Here is an 11,927-nt window from a genome sequence, read left to right as displayed (position 1 = left end):
CACTGACCCAGATAAGTATGCAGACTACATGTTCTGACATAACTTGCTTCGTGCTATCTTTGGGTCAGTGACTCCAAAGCATTGAATCCAGACTACTAGCATTTTGGAAGAAGGCCATTAATAGGGCCTTCACTTATTTTGTTAAAAAAAAACTTTAGTTTTGGGATAGTGACACATCACATTTTAATTAGCTGTCACTGGATGTGCATTATATATAAAGCTATTTACAGATCTATTTAAGTTCGCATTCCTGTATACATATCTTTAAGGACACAAAGGAAGCAGAAGTTACAAATGTATGAGACAATAGTTCTACCGCTTTCTACAATTTGACATTAGCAAGATGAAATCGCTTACTTGCTATGTATACTTTGATTGGTCAAGCAAGAACACTATTTCTTTAATAATTAATTAATAAAACATATTTTCTTGTATAATGACTAAATGCACTGAATGCTTGTACATTTTAAATAAATTTATTGAAGTATTTTGTTTATATCATTTGAGCATTTTAATTATACATTTTTGTCCATATTTCGATTTGTCAGTAATGTGTTAAGCTGGCAACAATCTAATTGTAAAATGTTCTTTTGGCTGCATGTATGATAAACTGGTTAAAAAGATCTCTAATAAAAAAAGAAAAAAAAGTGGAACGACCAGGAGGGGGAGAAAAAAAAGTGCTTTAAAGATGTGTGGCTAGGCTTACAATCTACTTAATCCAATGAAAAATGTTTCAGCTCACCAAATCATTGTTTATACAACTCCATCTACTTGTTTTGATTCTATTATACACAAGCATAAAAATAACTATACATATAACTATACATATATATACACATATACATATATAGTATATAATATAATCTAGACAAGATATAACAATCTAACGTGGCCAGCTTTACTTTTATTATAGGTAGACCAGGAACATAGTTGACCATACTATGACCGATGTGGTCACTTTATGGGCCATATTCACACGATTCAGTTTTCAAGCGGGCCTGATCGGAGGGTCCCTGCATTCCTATGGACTGGTGGGTGCAAAGCAGGGGTAGGCAACCTCGGCCTTCCAGCTGTGGTGAAACTACAACTCCCATGAGACATTGCAAGACCCTGATAAGAACAGGTATGACTCCTAGTGGCAGCGGCATGATGGGATTTGTAGTTTCACTCTGGTGCGAAGGGACTTTACACCTGTCTACCTCTGGGTTCAATCAGGTCCACTAAAAAAAATGGAGGAGGACTCCGTTTGGGCAGATCGCATCCGTTTACACCCAGCTGCCCATAGAGAAGAGCAGGGTCTGTCCCTATCTGCTCTGCATAAACTGAGCAGACACGCCCGCTATGCTTCGATCAGCAGTTCAGGATATACATCCTTGCACACTGCATGGTTGCAAGTCCATCTATCTGTATATAAAGTCTTAAAGATGCTCATACATTGTCATTTATTCCTGCAGATGAGACTATTTTAGGTATAATCTGTCACAGCGAGTGTAACTGCACATTAAATGAGAGCAATCAACACAACTGAGACGGTGAATTCAGCCTGTTGAGTTTTCTCCTGCGATCACTGCCGGTGGCTGTCTGAATAGAATAGCGCTGTATGAATAGAATAGTGCAGCAAAAGGTATTCCCCCCCATTAACACTGACTGTGTTAATGGAGGAAGCGATTGATTTTCTTGGGATGAAGGAAGGAAAATTGCATAATCTATAGTCAGCCTTAAACTAGCAGATTTAGATGGATTTGACTAACATTAAAGCTGAACGCCCACTAACACTTTATAAGAAGTTACAGCAAGCAGTTTTTCTCCTTATGAGATAAAGGTTTAATATAAAAGCTGAAGATGGGAGTTGCAAAATTGGGGTTAAACCACAGCAGTGGAAAGATTAAAGGGCAATTCCAGCCAAACAGCTTAAAGGAGTTGTAAATAAAAAAATTTTTTTTTTTGCTTAAATGACTATTTACAGGGTATAGAGACATAATAGTTAACTGATTCCTTTTAAAAACGATTACAAATAGATAAAAATCAATCATATAATGCACCTGTAGCTTCTAGTTTCATTTTTTGCATGTTGTTTCCTGCTTCTCTGCTGTACAGAGCCAATACAGGGCAGTGATGGTTTGGAAAACGAAACTGATTGGTGCTGAGGGGTTTTAGACACACAGTAATCACACCTCCTTGATTAGTGACCACAGAGAGAAAGCTCCCAGCACTGTGGTTATCAGGAAACAGACAATCAGGAAAATCAGAGAAGAATTACAGCAACTTGAGAGCAAAAACGAACAATTAGGACATGAAAACAGCACTGCATTAAGGTAAAGGAAGCTATTAAGATAGGAAAAAAAATCCTTTACACACCCTTTAATATACAGTTAGATCATATACAGTATATGGAATCCATTTTATTTTGAAAAAAATCTGCAATGCACATGTTTTGGTGATTCTACCCTTGGGCTGCATAAAATAGGAAAGGTAAGCCTACAATTCTGCAGACTGTGAAACTATTCTTCTCCACATCTGCACCTACTAGGGAATGTCACCACACTGTTGATTTCCACACTTTTTTTCAGTATGCCTAGTTAAGGATCTCCTCCTCTTGCCCATCCATTAATAGAACAGGTACTTTATTTGTTACATTTCTGATCTCAGATTTATGGTGTACCAATACCCACATTGAGGTGCATAAACTGCCAGCAGCAAATAACTGTAGGCACCTACAGGTAATTGTACAAGCCTTTCCATGGCTGCCAAATTGCCCCAAAATCCCTGAAACACAGATTGCTTTATATACAAAACGGCTTTAATATACAGTAAAACCTTGGTTTGAGAGCATTTTGCAAGACGAGCTAAAATGTTTATTACATTTTGACTTGATATACAAGCGATGCCTTGATATAAGAGTAGCGTCATGTCACAACTGAGTATAAAGTAGAAGTGAGGCGCCTCTAAGTGTAGCAATATGGTCACATGGTTGACGATTAAAACGAGCACATCTAAGTATAGAAGTATAGAGGCATCTGGGGTAACGCTGTCCACATAGACCATCCTCCACTTCACCATTGATGTCGTCCCTTCCACGAGTGGTTAAAGCCTCGCTTTCAGATCGCTCTACTGCAGGGTAGTCTTCTCTGTCACTATTGTAGACTGACTGCGGTGAGAGCCGACAGTGAGGAGGACGGTCTATGTGGATCGTTTTACCCCGGATGCCTGCATACTTAGATGTGTTTCTTGTAATCATCAACCATGTGAGTTGCTAAATGTTGTACCTTCATTAAATGTAACCATATTGCTACACTTAGAGGCGCCTCTCTTCTCTTGTATACTCTGTATCTCCTGCTGGATTTTGCTTCTAATCCCCTTGTGGAGGCTTCCATTTGTGGATGGACGTTTTATGGTTACACAACCTATCACATTGCTATAATCTTTTAATATGGACTATAGACTGAAGGACTTATGAATAAATGATTGTGGAACGAATCATTTGAGTTTCCATTATTTCTTATGGGAAACTTTGCTTTGATATACAAGTGCTTTGGATTACAAGCATGCTTCCGGAACGAATTGTGCTTGCAATCCAAGGTTTTACTGTATGATGTAAAGATCAGTTCTTCTGCCAATATAGGGCCACCTTTCTAAGTTATGGACTGGTAACGAGACACAGGACCGAGGAGGGGGCAGTCACAAGCATACGGACATTGAAATCTCTATTTTGCATAATAGTTTCAAGCATTCCCGGGGCATAAAACCCCTAAGGCACTCGAAAAGGCATTCATAGTCGCCTGCATCTATTTCCTTCTGGTCTTTTTTTTTTTTACCTAAATTATGTGTAAAGGTTCACATTAAATTGGCAAGTGGAAACTCGATGAAGGTAGATTTATTCTAATTGACTAAATGAAAACTGGTGAAGGTAGTCACATAGTTGCCTGGAGTTGTTTTCAACATTTCCTTGTAGTGCCATAGAAACAGATGCAAACAATTCATGTAATACATTTGTGTAAATACCTGTAACCAATATGGGGGGAACAGACAATGTCACGTTGTTACAGTCTGTCAAACCTTTCATAGTTTCATAGAAAAGAATACCTACAGCAAGCATGGACTGATTCTGCCCGAGTCAGGAAAACAGATCATGCACAAAACATGTCACATCTTGGCAGCTGGTTTACAGAATGATTACACAAATTGTAAGGCTAGAAGGGTAAAAAAGGTCAAGCACAACATGCAGTTTTTCTTCTACTTATTTCTGTGAGGGCCAATCCATTGTTTAAACTCAACAGCAACTACTACAAAGTTCTTCGATTTTATCAGCTTTTCAGTGAACTTCATAAGATGATCTATACCCCTAGGTACTATGTGCCAGATTAGGAATTGTGAACAATGTGTCAGCTTCCGAATATGGGCTGGGCAAGGAGAAAACAATTTGGCCAGATCAGTACCAAACAAGCAACTGTAGCATCAAAGGAGTCAGGCGAAGCATAATCATGTACAAGCCAGTCGTCCACACTAGATAAGTAAGTATGGTATGATACAAAGCAGAGCTAGAAAGCAAGCCACAATAAACAGAGTCAGCAACCTAAAAAAGGGTCAATAAGCTGAATGATAAGTGGATGTAAACCCCAATTTTTTTTTTATGTCACAATGTAGAGAATAAGATTTCCTATCATCTGTGCCCAGTCTTGCCACACATAGTTAATCCAGCTCTGAGCAATCCTCTTTTATTGTTCAGTGAAAATTAACAGACTTCCAGATAAAACCTGTCTAAATTAAAAGTCCTTTCCTCTCTCCTTGCTTTGAGTGACAGGTTATTTACATATCTAGCTTGGACATGTTTATCATATGTTATGTTATGTTTATCATAATATGAGGTGATCCACAGTATAAAAAGTGAGAAATCCACCCCTCCCCCACATAACACATCCTGGTAATATACAATGACCTGTGGATCATCTCATATTAGCACACCAGAAGTTAAGACCTCAAATCTTTAAAGGGGTTGTAAGGGAATTTATTTTTTGCCCTAAATAGCTTCCTTTACCTTAGTGCAGTTCTCCTTTACTTACCTCATCCTTCGATTTTGCTTTTAAATGTCCTTATTACTTCTGAGAAATCCTCACTTCCTGTTCTTCTGTCTGTAACTACACACTGTAATGCGAGGCTTTCCCCCTGGTGTGGAGAAAGCCTCTTGAGGGGGCGAGCAGGCAAGTCAGGACACTCTACTTTGCAGATAGAGAAAGGAGCTGTGTGTTAGTGGGCGTCCTGAACCTTCTGCTCGCCTCCTCAAGAGGCTTTCTCCACACCAGGAAGAAAGCCTCCCATTACGGTGTGTAGTTACAGACAGAAGAACAGGAAGTGAGAATTTCTCAGGAGAAATAAGGACATTTAAAAGCAAAATCGAAGGATGAGGTAAGTGAAGGAGGACTGCACTAAGGTACAGGAAGCTATTTAGGAAAACATTTTTTTTTCCTCTTACAACCCCTTTAAAGGGGTTGTAAAGGTACAAATTTTTTTTCCTAAATAGCTTCCTTTACCTTAGTGCAGTCCTCCTTCACTTATCTCATCCTTTGATTTTGCTTTTAAATGTCCTTATTTCTCCTGAGAAATCCTCACTTCCTGTTCTTCTGTCTGTAACTCCACCCAGTAATGCAAGGCTTTCTCCCTGGTGTGGAGTGTTGTGCTCGCCCCCTCCTTTGGACTACGGGAGAGTCAGGACGCTCTCTACGTTGCAGATAGAGAAAGGAGCTGTGTGTTAGTGGGTGTCCTGACTCTCCTGTAGTCCAAGGCAGGGGGCGAGCACGACACTCCACACCAGGGAGAAAGCCTCGCATTACTGTGTGGAGTTACAGACAGAAGAACAGGAAGTGAGGGTTTCTCAGAAGAAATAAGGACATTTAAAAGCAAAATCAAAGGATGAGATAAGTGAAGGAGGACTGCACTAAGGTAAAGGAATCTATTTAGGGGAAAAAAATACCTTTACAACCCCTTTAAAGGGGTTGTAAAAGGAAAAAAAATGTTTTCCTAAATATCTTCCTTTCTCAGAAGAAATAAGCACATTTAAAAGCAAAATCGAAGAAGAAGGTAAGTGAAGGAGCACTGCGCTAAGGTAAATGAAGCTATTTAGGAAAAAAAATGTACCTTTACAATCCCTTTAAGGTCTTGTTGAAATGAAAGCATAGCTTGAACAGAATAAAAAATAAAAACCACCACTTTTTTTGTTTGTTTTCTTCTGCTCATTTTTGGTATTTAGTTTCTCACAGTATCACTGCTGGCTGTGCAACGTCCTCAAGGCATTAAAGGTGAAGGTGCAGTGTCCAAACATGTCCAAATAAATTCAACAACAGACATCCAGTCTGTGGCAACTAGAGCCCTCTTAAAGTAGGCTTGACTAATCAGCAGAGAGGAGGATGTACATGTGTGGGCTTGGACTCCAAAACACATGTGAATAAAAGTGAGAGGAGACAATTACTAGAAAGATGCCTTAGCAGTAGGCAAAGGGTACACAGAGAGATTAAGCAGCAACTGACCATCAGCCATCAGAAATTCTAGACCTAGAAGTACAGATAAATCTATCAATATCGTTTTCGAGATCAGATAGGCCAAACAGTTTGCCTTGTTGAAAATTTCCCCTTACTTTCTGTGAGGCCTTGTACACACGACCGAGGAACTCCTTGACGAGTTCCTTGTTAGGCTTGTCGAGAAACTTGACAAGCTTTCTTTGCGTACACACTGTCAAGACAAAATCTTGTCGTTCTCAAAGTGGTGCCGTAAAACACGTACGCCGGCACTATAAAGGGGAAGTTCTATTCCACTGGCGCCACCCTTCTGAGCATGTGCGGGTTTCTAAGCACACACACGAACGTGTTTCTCGTCGAAAACCAGCCCGACGAGGAACATGACGAGGAAATTGAGACTCCCGTGTTCTCTTTTTTTCTGGTCGAGTTTCTGGACAGTTTTCTCGATGAAAAACATACACACGACCATTTTCCTCGGCAAAAAAGCTCTGCCACCAAGTTTCTTGATGGATTCTGTCGAGGAAAACGGTCGTGTGTACGAGGCCTCAGAGTGAAAACATTATAACTGGACAAGAAGTGTGGTGAAATTTTCCCAATGGACCACAGGCAGCAAAAAAAAACAGAACAGGATAGCAGGTTATTTTCTGTTGTAAATGTGTTGGGCACAGTATTTGTGAGACTTAAAGGGGTTGTAAAGGTGTGTTTTTTATTTTCTAAATAGGTTCCTTTTAAGCTAGTACATTGTTGGTTCATTAACCTTTTCCTTTGATTTCCCTTCTAAATGTTTTTTTTTTCTTTGTCTGAATTTCTCACTTCCTGTTCCTCCTCAGTAAGCTTTTCTGGCTGACTAACCCCCATGGATGATGGAGGCAAGCTTACTGAGGAGAAACAGGAAGTGAAAAATTCAGACAAAGAAAAACATTTAGAAGGGAAATCGAAGGAAAAGGTAAGTGAACCAACAATGCACTAGCTTAAAGGAACCTATTTAGAAAATAAAAAACAAACCTTTACAACCCCTTTAATGGCACCAACAAAATGTATACCCAAACACCAGGTTATCACACCAAAACAATTATTAAACAACTTGAATTCTAGGCAGATATAAATTTCGAGCATAAATGAATCTCTACAATTGTTAATACATCTTTAAAAGTATTACATACAGGCACTGTAAGTAGCTAAATTTGAACTGATATCAGCTTCCTGCAGTTGCTGTACAGCAGGCCTGGATTGTGAGAGGAAGAAGCCGTTTAATGAGCAAATCAGTTCATGTTCTCACAAGTAGGGTGATGATAGTGGGGAAAAAGCAGTGACAAAAGGAATAAACTCATCAGTGTGCTGCTTCTCTTTTCACTGTCTAGTCACAGGCTGGAGCAGGATGATCTGGGCTTAGAAGAAGTGGGGTGAATGAGGTTGCCTATAAGGCTGAGGATATTTAGCACAAGGAAAAACTACTGAGACGGCAATTTCTACCCTGAAGCTGAATACTGCAGTAAAAGCTGGTATTGTTATTTTGTCATTTAATGGGCTATTCACTTTTATCTTGTTATCTTTGTTCAATTCTGAGACAAACCCCTATATCACTAAAATTATATAATTGATATTATCCCTAGAGCAAATAACCCTCTGCAACCAAAACTCGAATGCCTCGTACACACGATCGTGTTTCCCGGCGGACTTTTTACCAATGGGAAAGCCGAGAACCACCTCGGCAGCTTTTTCCCCCTACACACGTCCAGTTTTCCGGGAAGGAAAACTGCCATGAGAGCTTTGGCCGGGAAACCCGGGCGTGTGTTTGCTCCACACGGCCAAGCTTTTGCTCCGGAAAAAAGACTGACGGGAATCGTGGCAGGAAAAAAGAGAACATGTTCTCATTTTTCCCGCCGGGAATACCCGGCGGTTTTCCTGTCGGGTAAAATTCCATGGAGCATACACACGGACAGTTTTCCCGGCCAAAAGCTGTCACGGCAGTTTCCCGACGGGAAAACTGGTCGTGTGTACGAGGTATAATGCTCAGCTTATTGCACTAAGTTCTAACATATAAAGTTAGATCCAAAAGGCACAAAAAATATGAACAGCAAGAGAAGGTCACCCGGGAAAGTTCAGAGACATAATAACCTCTCACCAACAGTAAATTCCTTACTTTGGGTGGGTTCCTTAAAGTTGCAAGGAGTCCAAATCTGTGGTTTCAGATTCTGGCAAATGCTGATAAATTGTAACATACATCAGCTTCTTTTATCTCTCTAAGACTTCAGTGGCATGATTTATTGTTGCTTCAAGCTCTGCCTTTTCAGCCAAGGAGTCTCACTTCTCCAGATGCAATTTCCAGAACAATAAAACAAAGCAGCAATTTTACAATAAGAGTGAAAATTCAAATTAGCTATGACATCTAAAACCTAGATGTGGCCTAGATCATTTTGAACTATCTTCTGGATGGCTTGAGGCCATTGAGACATCCAGAACAGTACAAAAAGGAAAAGTTCTTGTATTTTGTAAATGTCTTTCTGTCTAAGGCCTCGTACACACGACCGAGAAACTCGTCGGAAAAGACACATCGTTTTCCTCGACGAGTTCCCTGTCAGTCTTGTGGAGGAACTCGACAAGCTTGCTTTGCGTACACACTCTCAAGACAAAATCTCCTCGTTCTCAAACGCGGTGACGTACAACACATACAATGGCAGGGGAAGTTCGATTCCACTGGCACAGCCTTTGGGGCTGCTTTTGCTAATCTCATGTTACTGCGTGTTAAGTAAAAGTTTGGTCGGAGACGATTTGCACTTTTCAGTCTGTTACAGCGTGAAAAATGTGTTATCTCCATTACAAATGCTACTTTTACTCCCGTCTCATACTTTATTCTGAGCATGCGCGGGTTTCTTAGCATACACACCATCGTGTTTCTCGCAAAAACCAGCCCGACGAGGAACTCGACGAGGAAATTGAGACTCCCGTTGAGGAAAAAGAGAACTTGTTCTCTTTTTCCCTCGTCGAGTTCCTCGATGAAAAACGTACACACGACCGGTTTCCTCGGCAAAAAAGCTCTCCCACTAAGTTTCTTGATGGATTCTGTCGAGTTTCTCGGTCGTGTGTACGAGGCCTCACAATGGCGCTACCTTAATTCAGGGAAAAGCTCTTCAGTATATCGACATCCTTAGCAGATCATTATTATGTTGCAGCTATGTTAAGCTTTACAAGGAGTATTGGGATAATAAATCTCATGTCTTTTATGACCTTTTATCCCTCAGCCTTATTTGGTAAAAATCAATTCGAACATCTGTAGTTAAATAGCGGCTATTTTTAGGATTCCCTATCAAGCAGTTCTAAAAAGAAATAACCAATTGCTGAGGATCTGCCAAGATTTAACCGGATCAGATCTCTCCCTTCATAATATAGACTATGTTTTATTATTTCACACGCTCTGTTAAAATAACCATGTTGCCAGTTTATTTATTCATCGATGTAAATGGTTTTAAACCTACTCTGCTGTGTTATATATCCATGTCTCGAGAAGCATTAAAAGCTATCCTGGCATGACACAGAGTGAGACCTCTCTATGTTATATACCATTAAATAGTATACATTTACTTGCAGGCTAAAAGCTATATGCTGTCTAGATTAAACATTGTTACCATCCCAGAAAAAGAATGGAATATTGGAATATGTTCCCATGGAAATATTTTTCTCTGTTTACGGGAATGCTTACCATCAGTTGCCATGATTTCTTACATTTTCCATGCCTTTCATTTGTGCGGATTTAAAATAATGTAAGTATTTCTGTGAATGTTCCCTAACCCCTTTCTAGCTGGAGACTTAAACAGACCAGAAACAGAGTTAATTTACCCCAATTAAACTATAATCAGTAAGAATGCGTTATTGAATACTTAAAATTGTCTTGTATTAGACGAGGACTGTAGAACACTCAAAGCAATTCTTGTTTAACACAAAATAGACTTTAATCATGTTTGTCAAGCATCAGAAATACTGCAGTTCGCAAATACAGAGCTCTTAAAGTGTATGTATAACTTTTTCCAGTTTTAAAAAGTAAGGAGAAAGAAGGTGTTGGCAAATCCAACATTTTTGACTTGTCAAAGAAATAGTAGGGGAGGGGAAATCTTCCAACGATGAAACTTGTTCTGGTGGCAAGTGGCCAAGAGGACATATCATCTCGCTTTGGAGGGATCAGATCTTACTTACTGCAGTATCTATGGGGCAGAGGCATTAAAGGGGTTGTAAAGGTTCATGTTTTTTCACCTTAATGCATCCATGTTTTTTCACCTTAATGCATCCTATGCATTAAGGTGAAAAAACATCTTAAGATTTGTGGCCCCCCCGTTACTAACATGAGCCCTGGAAGTCCCGCGTCGTGAACAGGCTCTTCCTCTCCCCTGTCTTCTCAGCTCTTTTTGGCTCTTCATTGGATAGATTGATAGCAGCGCAGCCATTGGCTCGCGCTGCTGTCAATCAAATCCAATGACGAGGCCGCCGGGGGGCGGGGCCGAGTTCTGTAGTAGCCGCCTATGGATGCTGAGCGTGCCCACAAGGTAACCCCCTTGGCAGAGCACTTCCCAGGGGGGTTACCAGAAGCGGGGAGGAGCCAACACAGCCACAGTGGGACCCCAGAAAATGCTGTTCGGGGCCACTCTGTGCAAAACAAGCTGCATAGTGGAGGTCAGTATAACATGTTTGTTATTTAAAAAAAAAATGTAAACTCCTTTAAGACAAATCTTCTTGAAAGGACTCAGACAAAAAAAAAACGTAAAGGGGTCGTAACCATTCCCACTCTATCCAAAACTACAAAAGAACGTTTAGACATTTCAATTTAAATAAATATTGAGGCAAAGAGTTAGTGAAGCATTTGCAGGGTGATTCAAGGAATGGTAATCTTAGCATAGGTAAGCAGACATTCACATTATGGCCCTTGGTCCTGTCTTTGACTTTTTCAGATCAAGTCTGACTCATGTAGAAGAATAATAACAGTTCCTCTGAAAACACTGTTTTTCAAGTCTGTAAAAAGTCAAAACTGCAATTGCAGATGGCAAAATGTAATGAGAAAAAAATAAAACACACACATACACACTAACACCAAGAACAAATATCCTATGGTATAAATTAAAGTGGTTGTTAACCCACTATATGATGATCATTCCATCCTCTCTATTATATAACGCTATGTGTCCATGTACCTGTGCTGTATAAAAAAATGCCCATTATACCGTATATCAGAGCAGCTCCTGACGCTCACGTGACTCCTCGGCTCTCTCCTCTGTCCGGCTGACAGCTATAGTGGGCGGGGCTGAGCACTACCACTGACGTCAGCCGGGGAGGAGGCGAGGACAGACGAGAGAGATCCAGGAGTCATGTGATCGCTGGGAACGCTCTAATATACGGTATAATATTTTTATATTGTACAGACACAGGGAC

This window comes from Rana temporaria, chromosome 3, assembly GCF_905171775.1.
Source record: "Rana temporaria chromosome 3, aRanTem1.1, whole genome shotgun sequence".
NCBI classification, from domain to species: domain Eukaryota; kingdom Metazoa; phylum Chordata; class Amphibia; order Anura; family Ranidae; genus Rana; species Rana temporaria.
This window is presented reverse-complemented; position numbering follows the sequence as displayed.